At 42.5% G+C, this 25,285-nt stretch overlaps 1 protein-coding gene across 4 annotated transcripts in view; it reads left to right on the top strand.

Moving 5' to 3' along the window:
* SAMD12 (sterile alpha motif domain containing 12) overlaps window positions 1-25,285 on the top strand; it is a 385,878-nt gene that overhangs the window by 117,120 nt on the left and 243,473 nt on the right. The gene's annotated exons all lie outside the window — the stretch shown is intronic.

Below are 25,285 nucleotides of genomic sequence, written 5' to 3' on the forward strand. Positions count from 1 at the left end.
CCTCTGGAGATGTTAGCTGTTGATTTTGCCAGGGAATTTTGACCAAGGTATTATGCTGTGTAATAAGGACACAGTGGCGATTGAACCATAAAGTTATATCAATAATACATGTACAATTTACTTATAATATCCTAGGTTTAGGAGGTCCACTTGGCTAACACATCTAAACCCATTCTTTGGATATTCACATGACCACTTCATCCACACGACTTACTTCGTTGAGGTCTCTGTTCACATGTTCCCTTCTCAGATATGGTCCTCCCAACCCCATTCCCACCTTTTCCTCCTGGTACTCATCATAGTATGACATCCTATGATAACTTTTTATTGTCTGTTTATCCCCACCAGAATGAACTCCCATGCCGCTAGACTGTCTGTTTATTTTCCTTTCCCAGTGCTGAGAACAATCCTTGATACAGAGATGGCATTCAGTGTATACTTGCCAAATGCATGAATCTAATTTTGACTCTATTTGGTGACCTTCCACCAGCTCATCTCCCTAAGCATCAGTTTTCTCACTTATGAAATGGGGAGGTAGAAATTAAACGATAGAGTTTTGGGTTTTTTTTTAAATAGTGTGTGAGAGATCCTGGCACAACATCTGACCCTTAGACCCTCAAAAATGGAACTTTCTTATATGTTGTCTATTTTAATTGTGTGTTCTTCAGGGGTTTAAGTGATTTTTTTGTTCATTATATAGAGATATTATTTAAGAAATTTGTTAATATTAATAATCTAAATATAAGTTGTAGTCATCAAATTTTATCATTGAGATAGAAAATCAGAGTTGGCCACTGACCATTAAATAAAACAGTATAATGAAATTCACTAGATGGCAATCTTCGGCTGGTATGACAAGTGTTGGATGATTGACAGACGCTCTTATTTGTTAAAGCAAATTGTAAATGACCACATTAGATGACACAAGCAGGGCAATAAATGTAGAAAGTGATTTAAGACTTCTTCTTATAATGTCAGTCTTTTTCGATTTACAAATATAAGTGGTATGTTTCTCCATAAAAAGTACAAGTTAATGCAAAATAGTGTCTCCTTAAAATGTCAAGTGCAGTGAATTACTAAGATGTGGCTGATGGTTTGTGTTTTAACCTCAGACACTCCCATTTATTGTCTTGATTGTTACAAATAGCAGGTATGCTTTCTGACATGATTATTACTTCATTAAATAATTTTGTTTAATGACCTTATACCTCTTTCCATGTCTCTGAAATAATTTATTCATGAGGCTCATCATATTCTGCATAAAACTAGCATGATTATATTTGCACCTGAAATTTTTTTAGATTGAGATGGATGGCAAAGATCAGATACTTCAAAAAATACTTTGCTGTACTGCCCTCTGATAGCCAGTTTTACTGAATGTGAAATGTATTTACTTTATCTTCACTGTGGCTTTTCTGAGAATGATACTCATAAGCCAATGAAAACCCTGTTCACTACAGAGCAGGCTTTCCAGTGGGTCCTTCTTGGACCCCTTCCAAAAGAGTTTTGTTGCAGAAATATCAGAATGTCTTCACTATAGGGTGATTTCTGTGGGTGTCCTAAATTACTGATCCTTGGACAGCTTTCAAGCAAGTAATAAAACATAGACCTGTCTCTTACCTGTCTTTCATTTGGTAGCCATTCAGTAAAAGTTGGAGCTACATTGTTACAAAGTGGGTGAGCTGTGTGACAAGTTAAAATGATCTTTGCTCCACAAAGTCTCCATTAGTCTAGGGAGAAGACCGAAATGGTGGTCAGTGCTTGGTTTTGCAGTGTGGGTATCCTCTTGTATCAAGGGTCTGACCGGCTGCATTAAACGTTCATTTCATGTCTTTGAAGCTGTGGGATCCTGTACCGATTAAGATATTCTACTCATGATCAGTTTTAGGGAATAAAAATAATGGTCATTTAACAAATGTCATTGGACATCCTTTGAGGGGCAAGACTCCTGGACCCCCTGCTCTTTCAGTAATTGTTTGTGTGATCTTGCCTCTTTGATAAAATGGATATAATAACTCTAATCTACCTCATGGGGTTATTGGGGGAATTAAATGAGTTAATATATGTAAGGCTCTTGGAACGTTGCCTGCTTCTGGGTAAGCACATCTATTAAGTGTCTTCCAAGGCGCACTGCAGAACCTGCATTCTGTGTGGAGCAATGGAACAGCTCTTTCCACGTGTCTCTGCTCTTTCTGGCCACCCGTGGGACTTCCTGTCTGAGCCATATATTTTGGAGCTTTGTTATATTGAACATAACCCTTTCTTGATCTTTATTTTTTGCCCATTTGTTAGTCTTGCCCACGCATTTATAAGATTATTAAAGGCAGGGATAGTGAAAAACATTTTTAAGTCCCTCCTGTGCCCCTTAACCAGCACAGGGCTAGCTAAGTCTTTGACTCAGATCTTTGTTTTAAAAAAAAAAAATCAACTGGGTGCTGGGTATTAAGGAGGGCATGTGTTGTGATGAGCACTGGGTGTTCCACGCAGCTAATGAATCGTTGAACACTACACCGAAAACTAAAGATGTACTCTATGTTGGCTATCTAAACATGATAATTAAAAAAATTTAAAAAAAATTTTAAATCAAAATAACCCTCCTCCGGAAAGCCTGTTGGGGTCTTACTTTCCCATCCTTATGGAGAATTGGTGGAGTTTGGTGTGAGGTTTGTTTTGTTTTTATTTTATTTTTTTTAGCATTTCTTTATCTCCTAAAACCTATTTATTTCTTTCCTCTTTTCCTTCTTTCCTCCCAGCCAAGCCAACCAGCTAGCCAGCTATTCAAGAATTTTGTTGTTAACCTCTTGCCATGGGCCAAAAACAATGCTAGGTGTTAAGTATACAGATGGCCAACTTAGAGATTGCCTATGTTTTCATGAAATTTATAGTGTACTGTAAACCAGTAGTTGAATACTTAATTACAAATTACCTGAAAGTCTAGAAAGCGTAGAGGGAACAGAATGCTATGACGGACTAATAATAGGGACCTACGTTCAATTGTGTTGAGTGAGGCTTCTTGGAGGGAAGTGATGTTTAAATGAAGACATGAAAGTTGGGAAGAAACCGTCAGGCTAGGAATGGGGAGAAAGAAGGTGAGGAATGCCATGGCAGAGAGAACTGTATGCAGGGAGTCAAAGAGGCCTCCATGGAACTAAAGCAGGCCAGTGCCACGGAAGCCCCTGTGAGCCTGGAGGCTGACAGCTCAGTGGAGGATGGTACAGTGCCACAGAGACTCGCAGCCCACCCCCGGGGTCTAGATCTGACATGTCGTGCAAGTTAGTGGCACAGCTAAAGGGTTATACTTTCTCATTTCCATTTTAAAATGGTTCTGGTTGCTCCTGTGGCCATGGCTTTGGAGGGGGCTCATGGCAACACAAGGGGACCTAGAGGCTATTGCAGAAGTCCATACCTCTGTGACCATGTTTAAGACCACTGAGCTAGTTTAAAGACTGGTTTACTTGGTTCTTTGTGTTTGCATCTCTGGGACCTAACATACTGCCTGACATACAGTAAGATATGTCAGAAAGCATTGTGGGGGGGGTGGATGCCTAACATTAGTATAGTCCAGGAGGATTTCTTCTCTTGTCTGGTTGTCTAAACTGCTCCTAATTCTGTGGTCCTCCCCTGCTGTCTCCTACTTACGACACATGACGTGCGTGCTGCCTAACTCCACAGGCACCAGTAATCAAGTAGGACATCGCTTCCTAGGGATCACTGCAGTGTGATCACTACTGTTTTCAGAAGATAATTTGCACAACTTCAGAATAAGATGTGCTATATAGTGTGTTGGCATGAAGCATTGAACGCAAATGGCAAAAATGCCTGCCCTTACAGCACTTCTTTTCCAAGAGCAATTGTATGAGCTAATGAGTATTAAGAAGGGGTGGGGTAGTAAGGGAAGGAATCCTGTGGCCACAGTCACGGTCACAGAAGGTTTCACTGAGGAGGCACCATTTGAGCAAATACTTGAAGAGCAAGCTATGAGGATATTAGGGAAGAGCATTCTAAATAAGAAGAGCAGCTAGTGCAAAGGTCCTGAGGTATAGTGTGTCTGACAAGTTAGAAGGGCAAGGAGAGGCATGAGCTAAGGTGACTGGTAGATGGGATGCAGTGGTGAGACAGATGGGGAAAGGCCCACTCTAGTGGTCCACTAGAAGGACTTAGTTTTTACTTGGAGGGAAACGGCGCCAGGGCACAGAATCGACTAAAGGAATTACAAGTGTGTTGACTGTTAACTGCTCAGTAGGTGGCAGAGAGAAAACAATCTACCACATCCATTTGTCTCAAAATTGCTGTCCCACGTGTGGAATAGAAATTTGCTGACACTGGCCTTGGGTAAGTATGACATATTTTCATTGCCCGGGTAGTTTAATATCCAATAATGGAGCGTCAGCTCTTCTCTGATGAGGTCCTGGAGCTCCTACTCCCTGCTAGAGAGAGGCAGTCTGGGTCATGAGGAGTAGGTCTGTGCAGCAGAGACCCACGATGACAGAAACTGCCGTGAGCAGCTGGCCGTTAGGAAGAGACTCCTGCATCCCTGAAGTGGAGAGGCAGCCAGGGCGGTGGGTTCACGGTGGGATCCCTGGGCCAGCCTGCCTGCCTTGGAGTCCAGTTCTGCCCCTTGCAAGCTGCGTGATATCAGGTAAGCTAACTTCTTTGTGCCCCGGTTGCACAACCGTGAACAGCAATGATTGTGGTACCTCTTAGAGTGACCAAAAGGAGTAGTTACTATGTGCTTTGTCAATGTTTTAAATAAAATCCACATGGACTTCTGCCCCCTTGGGGGTTTTATGCATCATACCTCCAGGCTCAGGGAAATGAGCTTGCTCTCTGCAAAGCCCTGTTGGCTCTTCCGTGGCTTCCTGGGTTTTCTTCTCTGACTTTGGAAGGTCGAGAGCTACGCAGTTACACATGATCATTCGGGCCTCTCCTCCAATCCCGACTGAAAGTGGAACAGCAGGTTTCCTTTAAGGCGAACATCCTGTTAGAAGAAAATATGTTGGCCAAGTCATCATGCTAATTATCTGAGGCTCAAAGGAATTAATTTTCTGGTAGTCGTTGAGCTTACTGCCTTTATAAAAAAAATAGTTTATTAAAAAATGTGATATAAGAGGATTTGTATGTAAGTAATTGGATAGTGCCTAGAATAAGAATGAAGGCATATTGAGAACTAGAGGTACAGGGTCAGCGGGCAACAGTCTGGAACATATATTAATCTTCATAGATTCTCGGGTTTTTGAGGGATTGGTGCTGAGAAGAGTGTCTGGTTCTTTTTTAGTCTAGAATCAAGTAATTATTGAGAGAGAATGTGACCAAATGCTGAGTCCTATTCTGTTGCAGGTGCTTTTTAAAAGTTATCCCCTTTTCTCCTCATTTGGTGAGGTCAGAAGAATCCTCTCTAACTCCCAGTTTGAGGAAACCGAAACTAAGTGGTTCACAGCTACAAATGACAGAGCCAGTTTTCAGAACTTTCTATGTTTGTTTCCCAAGACCCCAATCTTTCTTCCGTCCTCTGCCGCCTTGGTAGGTCACTCCTAGGCCTTGGGAGTCAAAGGACTTGTTCTCTCCTATCTTGGTAGCATTAATGTTTCCGCGTCAGAATGTTAGACCCTACAGACAGTATTGTAGAACTGGCCTGCGAATACGTCCCTGGGTTTCTCCCGTTCCTGGTGTTCACTGGGACTTACAGAGTATCAGCTGCTGTTCGAAGGCTCACCTTAGCCATTCCTCTGAAGGTCTTAGCCATTCACATAAAGGTGAAAGATGAGAAAAATGACGAAGACCCTCGCTCAAAATAGAGAAATGGAAAAAAATAGATAATTCGAGTTCAGTATCTCTGGGTTATGTTCCTACAAAGACTCTCTTAGCAGCTACTAACTTTTCATGGCCGCGTCTCCGAGGAGGAGCGGAAGTGGCTGTTTGAGGATTACGAAGCGGCCATCATGAATTGGGCATCAGACAAACCACAGAATTCGACTGTGCCCTGGCTTGGGTCTCGAACTCCTCCAGGTGAGGAGAGAGGCCTGCTGACACATGCAGGTTCAGAAAGTGATGTGTCTAGGTGGGGGCCAGCTGATGACAGGGTCCCCAGGAGACTTGTGTTTGTGTCCTCGCCCGCAGTCGGGTAGAAACACGGGCCATTGCTGAAGAGCTGGCAGAGAACCCCTTGAGCTCGGGGAGCAAATGCCATTTCTGAGCACTAAGGTTTCCTGGCAGAAATCTTTGATATTTAATGCTGCCAGGATAGGGATGAGGCCACAAAATAATTGGGGTATTTATTTTTAGTAATTGTAAGAACATGCCTGGTATGGTCTTGTTCCTGGAGCCACCTGTTCAGACTTGGTGAACAGGGAGAGAAATGAAGTCAAGCCTCTTTGGTTTCCTTCCCTCTCGCTTGGAAGCCCCCCCACGTGATTTTCATCCATCCCTTGTGTATTTGTGTGATGGCGAGATCAGCCAGGGAGTGGGCTGAACTGCAGGTTGGGGGCTTTGGAACTACTGGAGGGTCTGGCAGAATTAAAAGTGTCTTGCCTTCCTGGGCTAGACTCTACTTAGATCCTTTAGCCCCATGAAATGTAAATGTCAGGCACCAGGAGACAGAAAACATCCCAAACATATTCATTCTTCCTTTATTCCCCTAAAAAGTAAAGTGCCCAGCAAAACCCAGAAGCCACCCACACTGTTCCTGGCCTCTGCATCAAGGTGAAAGCCTTCCATTATCTACATGGTCCAAGGCAGGAGAATGATTCACCCAGACTGTGGGGAGGGTGGCGGAGGGCACACCTCTGACATGCCGCTGAGACTGTGCCATCCCCAGGGGGTGGCCATTCAAGTGTGGGGACATGTTTTGAGTCGATTTTTCGCTCTCAGGTCAGGACCTGAGGACTATGGTGGACCACAGTGTGGGTCACTGGTAACAGGTCCCAGTTGTCTTGATGGCTTTGGGAGCAGATATAATGGTGACATTCAGGCAGAGCCTTTGTCTACGATCTGGGATACCGAGTGGTGAATGTTTTATACCTGAATTACTTTTACAAAATGGAAGGACTTTTCACAAGAGGCTTTCACACATTATATTGTCTCTGCCCACCCACCCTGTTGCAGATTCAGTTAATTTTCTGGAAAGGGGCTGCTAGGAAGGGAAGCTCCAAACAATGCCTTGCTGGAGAATATTGAATAACTTGTTAATTCATCAACCCCATCAGCTTCTCATGAGAAGGAGAAACCACGTGGTGACGTTAGTACTTCAGAAAGTGGGATTTTCCAAAAGTCTTCTACAACGAGACTTAACCGTGTCTTCCTGTCTTTGCTTCCCTGATACCCAATTTGACAAGACCATGAACATTCATTCATTAATCCAACAAATGTAAATGACGCACCCCTGAGAGGTACTAGAGCATGGAAGCCAAGAGTACAGAACGGAGCTAGGCTGCCTGGGTCTCAGACCCGGCTCTGCAACGAGCTACTTCCACAGTCTGGTCAAGTAATCCTTCTCTGCCTCAGTTTCCACATCTGTAAGATGGAGGCAAAGTTAGCATCTGTATCATTGGGCTGGCGGGAGCAGTAAATCTATCAGAAGCCCTAAGAACAGCGTTTGACACGTAATAAACACTGCTCGGGAGTTTGTTGGGTGGTTGTGATGATGATGACAATGGTATTGTTGCTGAGAGGCTGAAAGCAAAAACACATTTCTGTTATCAAGTGGCTAGTGATCTCGGATGGGGGTACAAGCCAAGTCAGTCAACAGTCTCATCACAGTTTGGTGCTGTGTTTGGGTAGAAGCAGAGAGGAGAGTTGGTCTGAGGAGATGGAATTAATGCCAGACGGTTCGATATACTGGCCACAATGAACAGGGGTTAGCGAGGAGGAAAGCAGCGCCTTCTAGTAGGAGACCCACACGTGTGCAGGCAAGTTTGAGAATTCCAGCTCGTTTGGTATGGTTAGTGTGCACGTAGGGTGCAGGTGTGGGAGGGGTGAGAGATTGAACTGGAGAGAGAAGTAGGAGCCAGATCACAAAGGAGCACCTTGTCATTGGGTTTCATCTGGAAGGTTTGAAGCCAGAAGAATGACAGAGCGAGCAAATGAAGGAATTGAAACCAGGTGAAAACCTCAGTAACTCTTAAAGCATTTTTAAAAATTTCATCTTTAAAGTCAGGGACTGTGGGACTGCTGGGTGTTCGGTACAGAATGAGTGGACAGAATGTTCTCTTTTTGGATTCTCTATCAATAAGGCAGGAAGCAGATGGCATACTCATGTAGAAAAGAACGTATGAAAATAAATATAAAGGAAGAGGCTACTTAGAGGTGTGGGTGAGCGGTAGCCATAGAAGGAAGCCCGAGGGACATGAGGCAACAGTGTGACAGAGCCTGGTTCAGAGCTGAAGCCCTGGACGAGGGGAGGGCAGAGAGGAGCGAGGAGTCGCTGCCAGGACTTCTGGAAGAGTCCGGGAGCAAGATCCCCTTTCCCACACACTCCTCTCTTCCTGGTGGCCCCCCTATCACGCACCCCCATTGGAAGCAAGAGAGTGGTGTGTAGAGGTCAGGAAAATGGGACAGAACAGACCATTTGAGACTATAGTAGGTCTTTTCTTTGTTTTTGTTCTTGTTTTTCCTGTCAAAATCCGCTGTAAGACAATAGCTGTGGATACACAAGATTGGAATTCATGAAATTTTTCACACCACCTTCCTATTCTGAGTCAGAAAATTGGACAGGGCTTTAACTATAATCAGCTACTTTCTTCTATGAGAGCATTCCAACGGGAAACCACAGAATGAGTACAGTAATTCCGCCTCCTCTCTATTGAAACTCATCTGTGTGACAGATTCCTGAGACCATCACCCATCCTTGCAACAATCTGGAAGATGCTTTGGATTATTCATACTTTACAGATAAGGAAACTGAGGCAGTGATTTTCCAATGACACTACAGCTGTTAAGTAATGAATTTGGGATTCAAACTCAATTTGGGTTTTTTGTTATATCCACGGTCTTTAGGCAAGGACTAAAGATAGGTTCAGCGCCCTCCTTTGTAGAGGATACTGGGTACCTGTCCTATAGATAGGTTCAGCGCCCTCCTTTGCAGAGGATACTGGGTACCTGAGTCTTTGCCATCCTCGTCACTAACGACGAAACAGAGGCAACAGACCCATAGAACCAGGGGTCAGCTTGATGGACACTGCACCTGAGGTTCTTTTTTTTTTTTAAGATTTTATTTATTTATTTGACAGATGGAGATCACAAGTAGGCAGAGAAGCAGGCAGAGAGAGAGAGGAGGAAGGAGGCTCCCCGCTGAGCAGAGAGCCCAATGTGGGGCTCGATCCCAAGCCCTTAGATCACGACCTGAGCCGAAGGCAGAGACTTTAACCCACTGAGCCACCCAGGCGCCCCTGCACCTGAGCTTCTTAAGGAAGAGTTACTTTTTGTCTGTTTCAGTGTTGGCTTTGTCACGGAATTTTTATGAGATCCCTTCTAACAAATGTTTTCAGTAGTGACATACTGGTTATAATTTGGTGCCATGAAGTGGTTCGGTGGAATTATTGGTCTGGCCATGACTTTAATACTATTTTGATGCAACTAAAATTTGTGCAGCATAGCATAAGAATAAATTGCTTCATGTTTGGGACTGTCCTTCTGCTCTCATCCAAAATGGAGGTGGCTGAAAGTCCTTACAAGTGCAGACTAGGTAATTGAATAATTTGTATACCAAATTAAGGTCCAAATGATGCTTTTAATAGCATAATTACTCATAATATGGAAAAGGTCAGCATTTACTAGTAATTATCTATTCTCTATAATTTTTAAAACATGAGAAAAATGCTGTGGCCAGCACATCCAAAGGGGAAAAGGCACTGGAAAGCATCCCTGGTATGGGAGAACCATGCTTTATTAAATTAGTAATTTCATTTGAGAGACACAATGTATAATTGATCAGTTAATTTGCCTGAAGCCTTTCATTTAAATACTGTATTTCACAGATTCTTCAATACACGTTTTCACATTTCCAGAACCTGGCATCATCGTGTAACATAGTTTCGGTAGCACCTTCCTTTTTCTGTCGTAGTAGGCGCATAAAATAAACACCCATCTTAAAATCTTAACATTAGATCCAATAAAATAGGGATTCAGACCTTTTTATTTTTATGTTTTGTCAGTGAGCTATCCCTGAAAGACCCAAACACCCTTTGGAAGGCGCTAATGCCAAAGACTAAATTCCCATATGCTAACAGAGTCGTTTTTCTGATTTACGTCACGTGCCTTGTTTATGGGAGACATTGCGTTAATACTTTATGGTGGTGGGGCGCCTGGGGGGCTCAGTGGGTTAAAGCCTCCGCTTTCGGCTCAGGTCATGGTCTCAGGGTCCTGGGATCAAGCCCCGCATCGGGCTCTCTGCTCAGCGGGGAGCCTGCTTCCTCCTCTCTCTCTCTCTGCCTGCCTCTCTGCCTACTTGTGATCTCTCTCTGTCAAATAAATAAATAAAATCTTAAAAAAAAGATTTTATGGTGGTAATAATCACAATGACAAATAGTATCTTCTGCCTTTGGATAGTGCTCTATGGTTTTAAAGGGCCTGTTTTATGTATCTTCTTATTTACTCTCAGTTACCTGAGAAGATAGAGATCATTTCTACTTTCAGGCTAGAGAATCAGCAACAAACCTAAAGTTTGGGTGATTCTGCTAAGCTTATCTAGGTCACCGTTGACAGAGCCAGAACCTGGGGCTTTCCACCCCAGGTCCAACCTTGAGGGCAGGGGCTTCTGAAGCAGCTAGGCATATGTCTAGCTGTTGCCCTGCACGCCAACATCTTGGTAACCTGTTGTGGGTTTTTTTCTTTTTTTGTTTTTGTTTTTTTGGTTTTTTTCCTGACGTTTCAGCATCTAGGCAGCCTCTTTTCTCATGCTAATTTCTTAATTGCATAAGTAATACATGAACATAAACTCACTGTTTAAAAAAAAAAAACAACTTGTAAAACATGAAACAAAAGTGGTATATCCCCAAACAACAGTCTCTTTTCTAGCATATACTGTATGTATGTAAATAGCTTTTTAGAATAATTGAAGTTCTATATGTAGTGTTTCATGATTTGCTTTTCTTACTCACAGTACATCTCAGAGATGTATTCATTCAATAAATATTTACTGTTCTCAGCACTGGGAAATCCTCATGTCAGGATAGGTACTTGTATCTCTCTTTTTTTAATTGAGAAAGAACATCCCATTCTATGTATTTACCATAATTTCTTAAAGCATTTCCTTGTCCCTGGACAATTTGACTTGTTTCCAGTGTAATTTCCATTACAGTTAATGCTAGAAATAAAAATAGAATAATTCTGGCACATACTAGTGTGTGATGTGTGAACGCTTTTGGCCTCATTCCCTGCATGGAAAGCTAGAGGATGGGCATACTTATATTTTAGTTGATTTTGCCTAACCATCCACAAAGGAAGCTGAAAACATAGTGTGTCAGAGTAAGCAGACTGAACCTCCATGCACTTCTCTATTTTTTTTTTTTTCATTTATAAAAGGGAGGAAATAACAAACTTCGTAGAGTTCTACCGGAAATCCTATAGCGTAAGGGTTGAAGCAAATTTAATGATAGCCGCCCTCAGGATTTCACCCTCTTTCATGGGTAGGATAAAGCCACAAAAAAGTACACAAGACGACAGGAAACTCTGAGGGCATCTGGATGACACGGGCAGTTTTAAAGGTCAGAGGAAGACCAGAGGATCTGTGGCTGCCATGGGACGGGAGGAAAGAAGAGTGACTTGTGGCCTGCTTGCTGGGTGGGTAGAAAGGCCCCGGGCTGCAGCAGTCCAGCAGGAAGAATCGTGTGGACACGGGCAGCGAGAGGAGAGGAGTGATGGCAGGTGACTGGCGAAGTCCAGCGGACTTGACATCTGTGGCAGATGGAGCCGCAGAATCCCACAGGATTGAAACCTGGCGCTTCCTGTCTCAGTGGTCGTGCAGCAAGATAGGCCACTTGGCTTTGTCCCCCCACCCCGGGTTGGCTATTGCATTCTGCACCCCACTTCTCCACAAAGTTACAAGAGTTCTACACCCATGGGTAGGCAACCAAAAGTCCTGCATATTTTTCAAGTAGGGGACCGTGTTCATGAGAATTCCAGTGAAAGAGTCAGAACTGGAGAAATAGTCTTGTTTATTGTCATGATGAAGCTGCACTTTGGTTCAACTCCCCTGGCCTGCTCTGTGCCTAGCATTCTGCCAGGCACTTCTGAGGCAAGGGCAGGACAGAGAAGAGTGGAGGAGGCGAGAAGGTTATGACACTTGGAAGAAAGAGGATATTGTTTCCTATCAACAAAGCCCCGTAAAGTACCAAGTACCTCACCTGAACTCCCTTTGCAGTGGGTTATTTTCTGAAGGCATCTCTGAGCCGATGGAAATAATACCAGGGTCGTCAAAGGACATGTTGGCATTTTTTAAAAGGATTTTGTTTTAGAGAGAGAGCGAGAACATGAGTGGGGAGGGAGCAGTAGAGCATGAGGGAGAGGGAAGGGGAAAGAGAGACTCTATCTGCACAGAGCACAGAGCCTGATACAGGGCTCCATCTCACGACTGAGGTGATGATGATCTGAGATGAATCCAAGAGTCCGACACTCAACCTACTGATCCACCCAGGCGGCCCACATGCCGGCATTTTTTAAGAGGATGCTTCTGCCTCTAGGAATGGATTTTCTGTGAGTGTGGGGACAACAGGGTGGTTTTCAGAGGCAGTTGGCAAAAACCCATCTGTCCCTGTAGTTCATGTTACCACGTGGGACATCTGCTGAAGATCACGACAGTATACTCTCTGGCCGGCTAGCTGCAGCTGTTGGCTCGCCATCCATTACCAGGCCATACTGTTAGGACCTGGGGCTGGGTGTGTGCATGTGGGCACACTTCCCTGCTAGGGTCCACTGCTGTATGTTACCATTCATTGATGGTCACATTTGGACTCAGGACATACTATCGTGTAAAGGCCATGGCTTCCAGGGAATGGGTTTATCAAAGGAGAGAGACGTGGTGCCTTATAGCAGGACTCAATATCCCACTGTACCAGCGTGGTGTCACCCTGGCCTCCATCCTGAAATGCTGGCAGGGCTCGGGAAGCCACAAGCCTTGTGATCTCAAAGACTTTTGGGGTTTTGAATTGGAAGCAATGTCTTGGTGATTGGAATGTGTAGTCTAAATAGCAACGCTGAGTCATAAATACATGGGACCTGTCATTAATCGATTGAATCGTGCCCCATGAATTATGGTCTGAGACGAAATTGCAGAGTGGGTGGTTCTCAAACAGATCCTTACCGACTAGACTGGTTGGCCCATGCCCAGCTGGTCAGAGCTGCTTGAGCCCAAGGCTGTCCTGGATGGGACCTCCCAGAAGCCTCTAGGGTGAGTGGCTGCCGCTGAGATGTCTGACTCCCGTCTGCTTTTTCCCGAGTCTACGTTACAGCAAAGATCCCATCATTATGTTCCTCTGCAGGGGAGCACAAAGGTGGTTCTCCTACTTTTCCAACTGAACCTAGATCAGATCCTAACTTTTAAAGTAGAGATAGCACAGCTTTTGAACGAGAAACCAACAAAAACGATAACAAAAATTGGAATAAACCTTCATACAAATTTTTCCGTGGAGCAGAGGTTCCTCCAGGCACTCTACCTGAATTATAGGGATATAGGATATATTCTATATCCCTAGGTACCCCTATACCCCTGTATCCTTCACCAGTCCTGTGAGGTATACAGACAGTTACTTGCCCTTCACGAGCAGGGAGCCAGAGATATGCTAAGAGGATGTTCTGGGTCCTCAGCTGTTGGCTGGTTATTCGAGACCGGGCAGTCTGACTTGAGGATCCCCAGGCTTTCATTGTTGATCGGGGTTCAAAGCGGCCCAGAAGTAGCCATCGGGACAAAGAAGTATAGACAGGGGACAGAAGCATGTGGTGACTGGCCCATTGTCTCTGAGTAGATGACTCAAGAAAATGCAGTCCTGTCATTTCTGTTCCCAGCAGCCTGGTGTCGTCTTTTGTGATTCCTACTAGGAATCATTGATTACCGAAAATGGTTTGTGAAGCAATCCAATTAAGTGAGCCAAGAATTACATGTCAAGTGTTACCATCTTTATTTGCTTATGTCAAGTGGAGTCAGAGCCCTTCTGTGATCAGCAAAGCAAGTGTAAAGTGGTTGATTAATTTCCTTTAAGTTTTGTCAAAATTTGTGGGCAGGGAATCTAATTTTCAGTTTAATTTTCCTTCCTGACATACACATTCCATTCTTTTTTTTTTTTTTTTCCTTTCTCCCTATTACTGCTAGCCAGAACACATCATTTGTAGTTTCACTTTACTTGAGTGTTGGGTTAATAATATTAATCTGGATCCTTCTCCCTTCTTATCTCTAAGTAATTTGTAAAGGATGACCAGTTCCAGGCCTGCGTAAGTGGATGTCAGCCATTTTGCAGAATGCCTGGGAAAAAGCAAAAGATTTTTATTAAATTGACTTAAAATATTTATGCTTCCCACACTGTAATTAGGGGTGTGGGTGTGGCTAATATTTTTATGTGATCTGCTATATGCATATTATGGACTGGAAATACAAAAGTGATAAAATTCATGTACCTTGAGTTTTGTCCTATATAAAGAGGAAGACAATAGATTTATTTCCTAAAGATCTGATTAAATGACATATTTGTAATGTCTTAGTCTAAGTACTCAACAAATGTTAGTTAAGACCACAAGTCTTTGAGGTTGTCTTGGCTTTTGATTCTGGACTTGGGGCCATCTGACTGCCCTGGTGTGAGATCTTCCCTTGATCTCTAGGCTCTCACAACTGTTTTGAGACTCCTGTATACTCTTTTCCTGTTGCCAATAGCTGACCTGTGCCTATTTTCAATCCTATACCTAGATTTCGTCCATAGAAACACTGTGCCAGGTCTTAACTCTGAGCTGTGCATTGGAATGTTTGCAGCTTTCTCATTCTTAGTGTTGAAGAATTGTGGTGTGAGAGGGAGAACGCCTTTAATTCCTCCTCCAGTCTGTTTGTTTCCCTTTAGTTATCATTAGGTGATCGGTGAAACCTTTTTGGTGAAGTAGATCCATCCTAGAAAACTAAGGGTGTGCATGGAGTGACCAACTCATCATCCTGTATTTAACTTTGAAAGTCTTGAGTTCCAGGAAACACCTACCCAACCCACCCCACCCAAGGGATTTTTTTCCCCCGGGACAGTATCAGTTTTAAAACCGTGAAAAGCCCAGCTTCCAGGAATCTCCTTGGTTCCAGGCAAACAGACTGTTATTTACCTTAGGTGTGGAAGACCAAGGCAATCAAGAATGCATACCTAACATCTTATTTGTATATAATTATTTTTCCCTAATTAAAAATGGAAATTAATTATTCCCTTTGAAATACAGTAACTTCAGAGTTACTGTATAACTCTGAAATACAGCCTTCAGAGTTCTTTCACAGAGATGAAGCTGTTTATTACCTAGCTCTCCTAAGGGCAGCACCTGAGACAGTCAAGGAAGACCCAGATCCAACCCTCCATTTTGTATGTATCTGAAGGCACGCATGTTTCTTCCTCTCTGGTTAAACAGATTCTGGAGATACTTTAGGACTTTTCAGAATAACAAGACAATAAATGAGAATCTCTTTCATTGATTTAAAGTTAAGAATGGTAACCGGCAAGCAGGCGGATTCTTTGGGTCAGCCGATCACCCGTTGTAAGCCCTTATAAAAAAGTCAGCCTAGAAAATCAAATAACCATAAGAACGTTGCTTATTAATCATGGTACCAGAGCAAAGGAAGTTGAGTAATTGTATTAGAAAGCCATCAAGTTTTATGAGTTCCACTCCCCCACCTGAAAGCATATGTCAGTTCTCAGCCCTATCTATGAATATGAAATACAGTAATTATTTCCTAGGTCTGTCACCCCATCCCCCAAGATTCTAATTTAACTTGATCGGGGTAGATCTCAGACATTGCTCTTTTTCAAAAAACTCTCCAGGTTATCCAAATTTTTATCCAGGGTTGCAGCCAAGGGTGTAGGGAACCTTGTCCTCTGCTCATATGTGGGGACCCTCTTAGTGGGTAGTACCAAAGACATGGAAAATCATGTACCTGGTTTCTGCTTTAATTCCATAAAGGTCAAACCATTCTTTTGAGACAACACGGCACACCGTAACATTCATGACTTTCTGTTTGTAATTTCCTGGGGGAAACGCCACATTATCCCAACAGGACTGGGGGCTGTTTCCAAACTCTTTCTCATGGTGGGATAAATTTTTGAGCATCCATTGAAAATTGATGAATATAGCTCCCGTTTTAGATAATGCCATTTGCAAATCTTGCCCCCAAAGCTTAGAAGGGCAGCCCTCTGGGAGTCTTTAAAAGGCACAGTATTAGCTCAAAATAAAGAAACCAAAATACCAAATAGAACCGTTCATGTGTATCCTTTCTTGCACCTTCAAAAGACTTTCTTTGTTCTATCTTGACTTTGGAAGCTTTTGGGAGAAGCCTTTTATTCTTAGCTAAATAGTCAACATTCCCCTGGTTAGACTCCAAATTAGTAACCATTTTCCCAAGTCTAAACAGCCCTCTCCTCCGTCTGATTCTTTCCCTGGTTCTTACTGTGGTCAGTCTCTAATACCCTTTCTCTGGAGCCACTTTTTCTCCGAAGTGTTCTCTGTGGTGGTTCCGATCCAACTCTCATGGGCCGGCGGAAATACAAAGTCACTTTGTCCTTGCTGTTTCTCATCCGCAGGTTTCTTCAAGGCCAATGGTTCAGTCGTCTGATACCATTTTAAGCACGACCAATGCAGGTTCTGCAAAGCTAACCCCGTGACCTATCATAAATACAAAGTGAGTGCACTTCTTTGCAATGGTAATTTGAGGCCACTTCTTCCAGCTTTCCTTTATTTTTTTTGCAAGGCCAGAGGGTGAAGGGCAGGGTATAATTGAAGGATCAGCTGAAATCCTAATCCTTTTAGCAATACTGTTACTCTTTAGGGGCTTCTCCTGTAAGCTGCCTCTGAAATATTTTCATTTTTTCTAGATGTGGAAACTCAGACATAGTCTCCTAGAGAGATTAAACGACCTCCCCAAGGACATTCATTGCTAGTCAGAGGTTGATCCAGTAATCTAATTAAGGCCTTAGAATTCCAGCAGTGTTGCCAAAACCACACTTTTCCCTCCTCCTCCTGCCAAACCCAGTAATTGAGTATGATGACTTGCCTGGCCCCTTGCCCTGGAAGCCCTCTGATGCCCCCAGCTGAAGCCATCTGACCACATTTAAGGGTTCTACCCCAGGCCAAGGGTGTAGGATGATTAGTGGTTGTTAATCAGAGGGAATTTGAGGAGCCCCCTTTAAGAGTCAGGCCTTGCTACTGGGGTTTCTTTGGGCTTGACCTTCGTGGCAGTGACACAGCCCAGTGTTGGAACCTGGTCCTGGTAATAAATAGGAGGACAATTCTGTTCCTGTGGTTGGAGTCACCTGTTTGTCCTTCAATCCCTGGAAGACTGGGATGCCCTGTCTTGGTGCCTGGCCTACCTTCCCATCGTCCGTCTTCTTCCTGTGAGCCCCTGCCAGGAGGTGGGAGCCCTGCCTTCTCCTGTGCACTCACCACCTGCTCGCCTTCCCACAGGACACTGGCATTCACGTTACATTCCTCCCTGTGACTCCTGGATAAATCCTTACCTTGATTGCTGACTTCCTGGTCTGTTAATGCTGCCTGCCTGAGCCCGTGTGTCTCGCTCTATGCCCAGCATCTGTGCCGCGCCTACCTGTCTGGGCATCTCCCTCTTGCCTACAGCTAGGCCTGCCTTGATCTGTGCGTCTGTCTACTTTCAGAGTTCCAGTCTTATCCCACCGCCTGTGAGGTTCCTGTTTCTTGGCCTGGAAGGGAGCCAGAGGTTCCCTCTACCAATTGAAGATTCTGTTTGGACTCAGCACTTTCCTCTACTTTTCATTTATTTCTTGTAGGACTTAACCTTTTATTCTGGCCTCTGTGGGTAGCCAGAAATTGCCTATTGCATTTCCAAGTGATGTTAGACCTCTCTGCTTTTGATTTTGTAAATTGTTCTCATTTCTCATTTCCTTATTTTCAGTCGTGGTGTTTCTTTTTGTTCTTTCTTCTTTTCTTCTTTGATTTCATGGAGGGTTCTGTTGGATTTATCTTTTCGCTGCATCGATCTAGCCACATTTAGATAGATAGATGGACAGATGTGTAGACGGACAAACAAACATACAAACCTTCCACTCACTTCCTTTTTAATACCATATGGCTGCCACCTCAGTATCTGGCACGTGTGAAAGAGAGTGATGTGTCTTTGTGTTTTGTCACCGTCCCTCCACAATCCCTTAAATGTGGTTAACATTCAACACATGCCTAATATTAATAATAAAGCAAAAACTATTGTCAAATTCAGGTTTGGTGTCAGAATAAAGGAGAGGCTTGTACAGGTTTACCAGAATAACCATATCCTTCACTTTGTGTAGGAAGAGAAGCAAGACAAGGCTATTAAAATCTCTGAAAATAAGAAATGGCTCTAAAGGAATCCCATTATAAGATGTACACATAGTCCTGAATTGCAATATTTGAAAATATTAAAGATGAGAGACACTTGAAATAAAACAGCCTTAGGAAAGGACAGATGTGGGTCTGGAATAAAGTTGGGTTCATTTAATCTCATAATACAAAACTGAATAAATGCTGGTATTCCACAGTTTAAACCCTTATAGAGGAAGGTATTTCCAAGTTTGCACTATTGTAGATCCCATAGCAGTGCATACCTGTTTATGCTCTTATACATACGGATGTGTGGTTTTTCCAGGATAGAGACCTTACAGTGGAATTACACATTACAAACTTCTAAAAGAACATAACTTTGCACTTGGAAAAGGCAAAACTAGTCTAGGAGCAACTTTCCCACTGAATATTATCCATCTTCTCCATGCTTGTGTATTTCTTGAGTGAAAACTCAACCACGGTTTTCCTTTGCACATCTTTTTACGAGGGAACAGCAATCATCGAAAATGGAGTCACTGTCTATGTTTTAGGGTAGCAAATATCTCTCAACCTATTAAGTAAGAACAAGTTGAAAAGCAATGCATATGGCACTGTCCCATATGTAGGAGTGGGTGGGGCTCATAGAAAACTCTATATCCCTATTTTACATATATACAAGTGTGAACTACATTGAAAAGAAAATGGCACCAAGTGTATGCTGTCCCTCAAAGTGATGATAGTTTCTACCCTTGCTAAGAAGAATGAAATTGGGGAAATTAGTATGAAAAGACTGTATGTGGTTCCTTATTTTACATCTGTATTGATTGAATTGTCACAGAATGCATTCACGAGTTACTGAGTATAATTTTTAAAAAATTAAAACATGCGTAGTATATTTTTTGTCTCTGAGTATCTGAGCCTTTGTTAAATGACTGCTAGAATAATCAATTACATAAAAGGAAACATTTACATAATCAACACCCACTGTATGGCAGACCTTGTACTGAAGCTGTGGAGGGTAGAAACGATGGGTAGAACTGTCAGTACCCTTGAAATGCTCATGGTTCTGTGTGGGAGCAGATTATTTAGACAGATAATTAAGCCTCACTGGGAAAGAGACTCTCATTGGACAGTGTTGCCAAGAACTATGGGAATAAGGTAGGGGGAAATTGGGAAAGGCCTCCTGTGAGGTGGTTTTCTGTTGTTGTTGTTCTTTGTTTATTTGTTTTATTTGGGGCTTGAAAGGTGGGCAGAAATTCTCCAGGTAAGGATGGCAGAAGTGGCATCCTAGCAAGATAAAACCTGATGTACGAGGGCACAGAAGCATAAAAGGGACAAGTGTTGATACGGCTGGAGAGAGAGTTCTGGGGACATGCTGAGTGTCAAAGCCATGCTGGGTGTGGTTGCTGTCAGGTTTGCCCGACGGCTCTGTAGGAATGGGTGTCTTTCCCCTGTGCTTCACCAGGAGCTTGCCTAGCCCAGTCGGAGAGACGGCATGAGTACATACCGGCAGGCATCCCTCCTTGGGGAACAGCCCTCCATCGGTGTTCAGATGTTCATGGCGTCGTAGTCCCCAGCCTGGCCCAGCTGTTCTGCCATCCTGTTCATTTCTTTATCGATAGGTTTTTCAGTTGGCTGGCTCCTTTTTTTCATCGCATTCATATCCCCATGTGGCTCTGTCCTGCAAACGCCCCCTGTTGGTTCTGCCTCCACGTCCCCTTCACTCCTGCAAGCCCCGACTGGCTGCCTTCTGGTGGGTGCCCAAATCAGCCTCTGGATGTTTCTGTCTTGAGCCTCTACCACACACTGCCCCGACCTCTGGCCTGACCTAATTCCCTTTCTCTCTGTTCTTTTTCGAAAACCTTGACCTCAGCCCTGATTTTTTTTGTCTTCCTGTCCCCAGCAGATAGCACCATGCCCCGCAGACAGTAAGGGCCTAATAACATGTTAAATAAATGAATCGAATAAATCAATCTTCACCCCCCTTAATGGTGGGCTGTTGATGGTTTGTGTGTATTTTTATACCTGGCCCATATGACATACTGTCCTATGTGTGCTTGTTGGACAGTGTAATTATGTGGTTATACGATGATGTAAATCACTCATGGAAGAAAAGAGTAATGAAGCTGGAGCATTTGGGAGCTGCAATATCCTTTGAGACTTCCAAGGGGCTGGGAGGCCATGATAGGACCAGAAAACATGTTTCTTTTGTAAAATGGAAGCTTTTCAATAAAATCAGTGTTGTGAAACAATTTTTAATTTTCATATTCTCATGCTGAGGTTCATGTATTTTAATTTACAACAACAAAAAAACCAAGACCTCCAACTTAAAAAAAAAAAAATACCTCCACCTTATGTCAGAGTTTTTAGTTTACAGACTAGTTGTTGTCTGAAATAAACCCACTCACCCTAGCCGAAAGAGCGCTCCCCAGGGTTCCTAGCTCCTCTGTCCTGGTCGCAGGCTCTCCTCACCCAGCTTTATTCATGGCAGCCGCCGCCCTTGGTTGACTTACGCAGGGTCTGTCTCTTACGCTAGAACACAAGCCCTGTGCGGGCAGGTGTCTTTCCATTCTTCCTCACCAGTGCATCTCTAAGTGCCTTGTCCACAGTGGATGCTTGATCGAATATTTGCCCAATGGATGGTTCTTCTAATTATTCTGTAGAAAAAACTATCTCACCATTAGCCTTCTGCATGATATTAAAAACTCATCATATTTCAGTTTTCTTCTTTCAGATTTCTAGGAGTTAGCAGGGGTCACTTATTCTGTAGATTTAAAAACCTTTGCATGCACCTGACACAAAGTAGTCACCCATAGTTTTTAATAATTGTTTGCTTGCTTCAAGCGGCTCTAAAATAATTTGAATTACAATAGGCAGAGGCATTTCCCTGTTCTCAGTGCCTCCCTTCTGTCCAGTCCATCATCTGGGTGAACAGTTGACTTGTTTAAGGTAGAAAATAAAAATGTAGAAGTGCTACTGAGTAGTTAACCATAAAAATCAGAACCCTTTGCAAATAGGTGCTGCAAAGTTAATGGGATAAATTATAAGTTATTATTTGATACCTTTCCTGTGTTGAAGATTTTTTTTAAAGAGCTATATATTAATACTGTAAAAACTAGAGCCATGAACTGAATACACACACACACACACACACACACACACACAGCTGGGGACTTAACTACTATTTGCTTTGAACAATGGGGCAAACAGAGCATGAAATTAAGTGTTGGGCACATTAAATCTACAGATTTCAAACTTTTTATATGGTCACTTTTCAATGAGTAATAGTAACTTGGAAACTAGTTTGACTCTAAAGAGAATTATGGAATAAAATACATTTGATGAGAAGAAATAATATGATTGAAAGGGTAGCTAGGAGAGAGGCTGGACTTGCCCTGCTTGCGGTATGAAGGATTTCTGCTGCTTCATAATCAATAATCCCAAATGACTCTGAAGGGCTCCACTGATGTATAAAAGGTGCAGAAAAATAATGTAATGGACGAACAGAGAATCAGTGGAAAATTAGTTTGGAATCCTCTTCTGGGCTTTTCTTTAAAGGATCATAAAAATGTCCTGTACTCAATTCTCTCTGGTGTATATATCAAATGTGTAACCCAGATATTCTTATTATTAAGGTAACGTGCTTTCGAATCAAAGAGGTCAAGAAATGCAGAAGATACCTTTGAACCTCCAGCCTCTTTTTTGCCCTGCTGAGAATGCCAAATGACTAAACATTCAGAATTAGGCCCCAGAATAGAAATGGGAAAATATTGTGCGTGCAAAGGCAGAGAATGAAGGTTTTTTTAATTTAAAAAACCTGCGTAAATTCAAGGACAAAATGGAAATGGAATGAAAAATGAAAAGGGGAGCTTATTAAAAAGGACTAAACAGGAGATAGGGAAAAAATGGGAAGCTGGTAGAGGATTTTCAATGATTTGTAGGGAAATGCAGTTTTAGTTCAGTAGGGAAACTGTATTTGTGCTGTATCATTTAGTGTCATTATTCATTCCCACAGACTGGGTGATGCTTGTTGAGCAGGAGAGTTTTTCTGATTTTGGATTTGTTCAGCACTTCCATAGGAAACCAGATTTCATTTCCACAGATAACATTCATGAGCCAAGTAGGCATGGCTCAGTGAGAATCCAAATTTCTGTGCATGCCCCCCAATGATCCTCCCTGGAGAAGGTTGGAAGCCACACAGACCCAAAAGATAAGACATATTGGAAGAAGACTGAACAAATGAAAATGCTTCTCTTGGCCTAGGTGTGTGTGTACTGATCAGGAGCTGTGGTTCATGTTCAGCTGGGTATTTGTGGCCAGAGAGAATGTGGAGACTTCTTCAGTAACTAGTAGGGAGAGTAATGGGAGTAGTAACTATAGCAGCAGCTGATGTAATAATAAAATAACAACAGGAGAGACTACCATTTATCATCATTAGTGCCAAGGACTAAATGACATGTTTTGTGTTTATTTTCTAATCAAATCATCATAGAAAACCTATGAGATAATATATTATCTCCCTTTCCTTCATGGTGAAGCAGAGACTTGGAGAAATCAAGTCATCTGTTTAAAATCAAATGGCTAGTCAGTAGAAAAACCCAGATGCCAACCTAGATCCGTGGAACCCATTTGCTAAAATTCCATTTTAGCAAAGTTAGGCTGGGCGCCCATCCATAATGTCACACAGTCTGCCCTGTTTAATCTCTTGGTTTGTCAGGCTTATGTTTGTGGATACAAAGTTATTCAATTCCCCACGCGTAATATATTAGGCATTGAATAAGTATCCAGTAAATATATTTGAATGAATGAGAAGGGAAGAACCATCACTCTTCAAATTCGAATGCACAGTCCTGCTCCTGGGCTTTGCAGGTTGCTTCATTGCTTCCAGTTGTCTTACCACAGAGCCTTGTTCTACTATCCCACTGGGCAGGAAAAGACACAAGGAGGGTTTCTGGTTTCTGGTTGAGTATGAGAGAAGCTTGGAAGTTGCCCCTCTGTCCTAAGAAGTAAAAAAATGGAACAAACTGAAAAATCAGTAACTCTTAGATTCATAAGAGAAGTGGGGTATCGGAGAAAATTATTGTCTCCCAAACTAGAGAGACCAGCAGGTGAATATAGAGAATCACAACTTACTAGAGCAGAAACCTCCATGGGATCAGTGCCAGGGTGGGAATGAACTATAATTGATGAATTGCTGGAGGCTCAGTGTGCCTAACTCTGGGAGAGAAACTCCAGGAGGATCCAGTCTTTGGGGGGATATTACACTTCTGTGACTTTTACCTTCTGAAGCTCTACTAGGCTCTCACAGTGAATATCAGAGATGAATCCCCTTGTGCATCCAGCAGAGAGGGGGGAAGAGAGTATTTGAAATATAAGAGAGTATTCTTTTTTTAATAAGTCCTGCCCTCATGAAAACCCATTTAATCAGAGCCTAACTGACCTGGGAGAAGAAAAATACCCAACCCCAGCCCATTCAAGCTATCTTGTTCTACCTAAAGGTCCTGGGCAGGGGGTACCTGACAAACACGTATGAAGTTCATAGTGCAGAGGCATAGGCTTATTAAAATACTGAGCTCTAATCAGAGAACTCTAGAAATCTTTATCTCCCCACCACACCTTATCACCATATTACTCAAGACCTATTTATAGCAGTTACTTTTGCCTGGTACATCATGTCTGGCTATCAGGAAAAAACTACAGGACCTACTAAAGATTGAAAAACCATCAGAATCAGACTCAGGTAGGGAAGGAATGTTGGAATTATCAGAAATTTAAAATGATATAATTTATATGCTAAGAGATTTAATGGATACACAACATGCAATAACAGATGGGCTATGTAAGTAGATAGATGAGAATTCTAAGAATCAAAAAGAAATTCTAGAGATTAAAAAAAATTCCAAAAGAGATGAAGAATGGCTTTGATGAACTTATTATATGAGACAGAGCTGAGGAAAGAATCTCTCTGTTTGAGTGTATGTCAATAGAAATCTCCAAAAGTGAAAAACAAACTAACAAACAAAAACCCAGAAAATATCCAGGTGGAGTGCCTGCGTGGCTCGGTCATTAAACATCTGCCTTCAGCTCAGGTCATGATCCCAGAGTCCTGGGAACTATTGGACAACTACAAAAGATGGAACATATGTGTAATACCAATAGAAGAAAGAAGGAAAAAAAGGAAGAAATACTTGAAACAATGATGACTGAGCATTTCGCCCAAATTAATATCAGATACCAAACCACAGATCCAAGAAGTTCGGGGAATACTAAGCAAGATAAATGTCAAAAATATATATACCTGCATATATCATATTCAAACTACAGAAAATCAAAGATAAAATCCTGAGAAGAGCCACAGGGAGAAAACATCTTGCTTGTAGAGGAACAAATATAAGAATTGCATTGACTTCTCAGAAACCATGCAAGCAAGAGATTGGAATGAAATATTTAGAACATTTAGGGGAGAGGGGAAATCACCAATCTAGAATTCTATACCCTTCAGAATTATCTTTCAAAAATTTATGAGAAATACATTCTTAGACAAACAAAATCTGAGGGGATTTATTGCCAGTAATCCTGTCTTGTAGGAAATGTTCAAAGAAGTTCCTTAGGGAGAGAAATGACATAGAGCAGAAACTCAGATCGACATAAAGGACAAATTTCAGAAAAGGAATAAAAGAAAACCATTTTTATTACTTTTTTAAAAAAATATTTTTTAAAGATTTTTATTTATTTATTCAGCAGACAGAGATCACAAGTAGGCAGAGAGGCAGGCGGAGAGAGAGAGAGGGAAACAGGC

The sequence above is a fragment of the Neovison vison genome, chromosome 4, assembly GCF_020171115.1.
Source record: "Neovison vison isolate M4711 chromosome 4, ASM_NN_V1, whole genome shotgun sequence".
NCBI lineage: Eukaryota > Metazoa > Chordata > Mammalia > Carnivora > Mustelidae > Neogale > Neogale vison.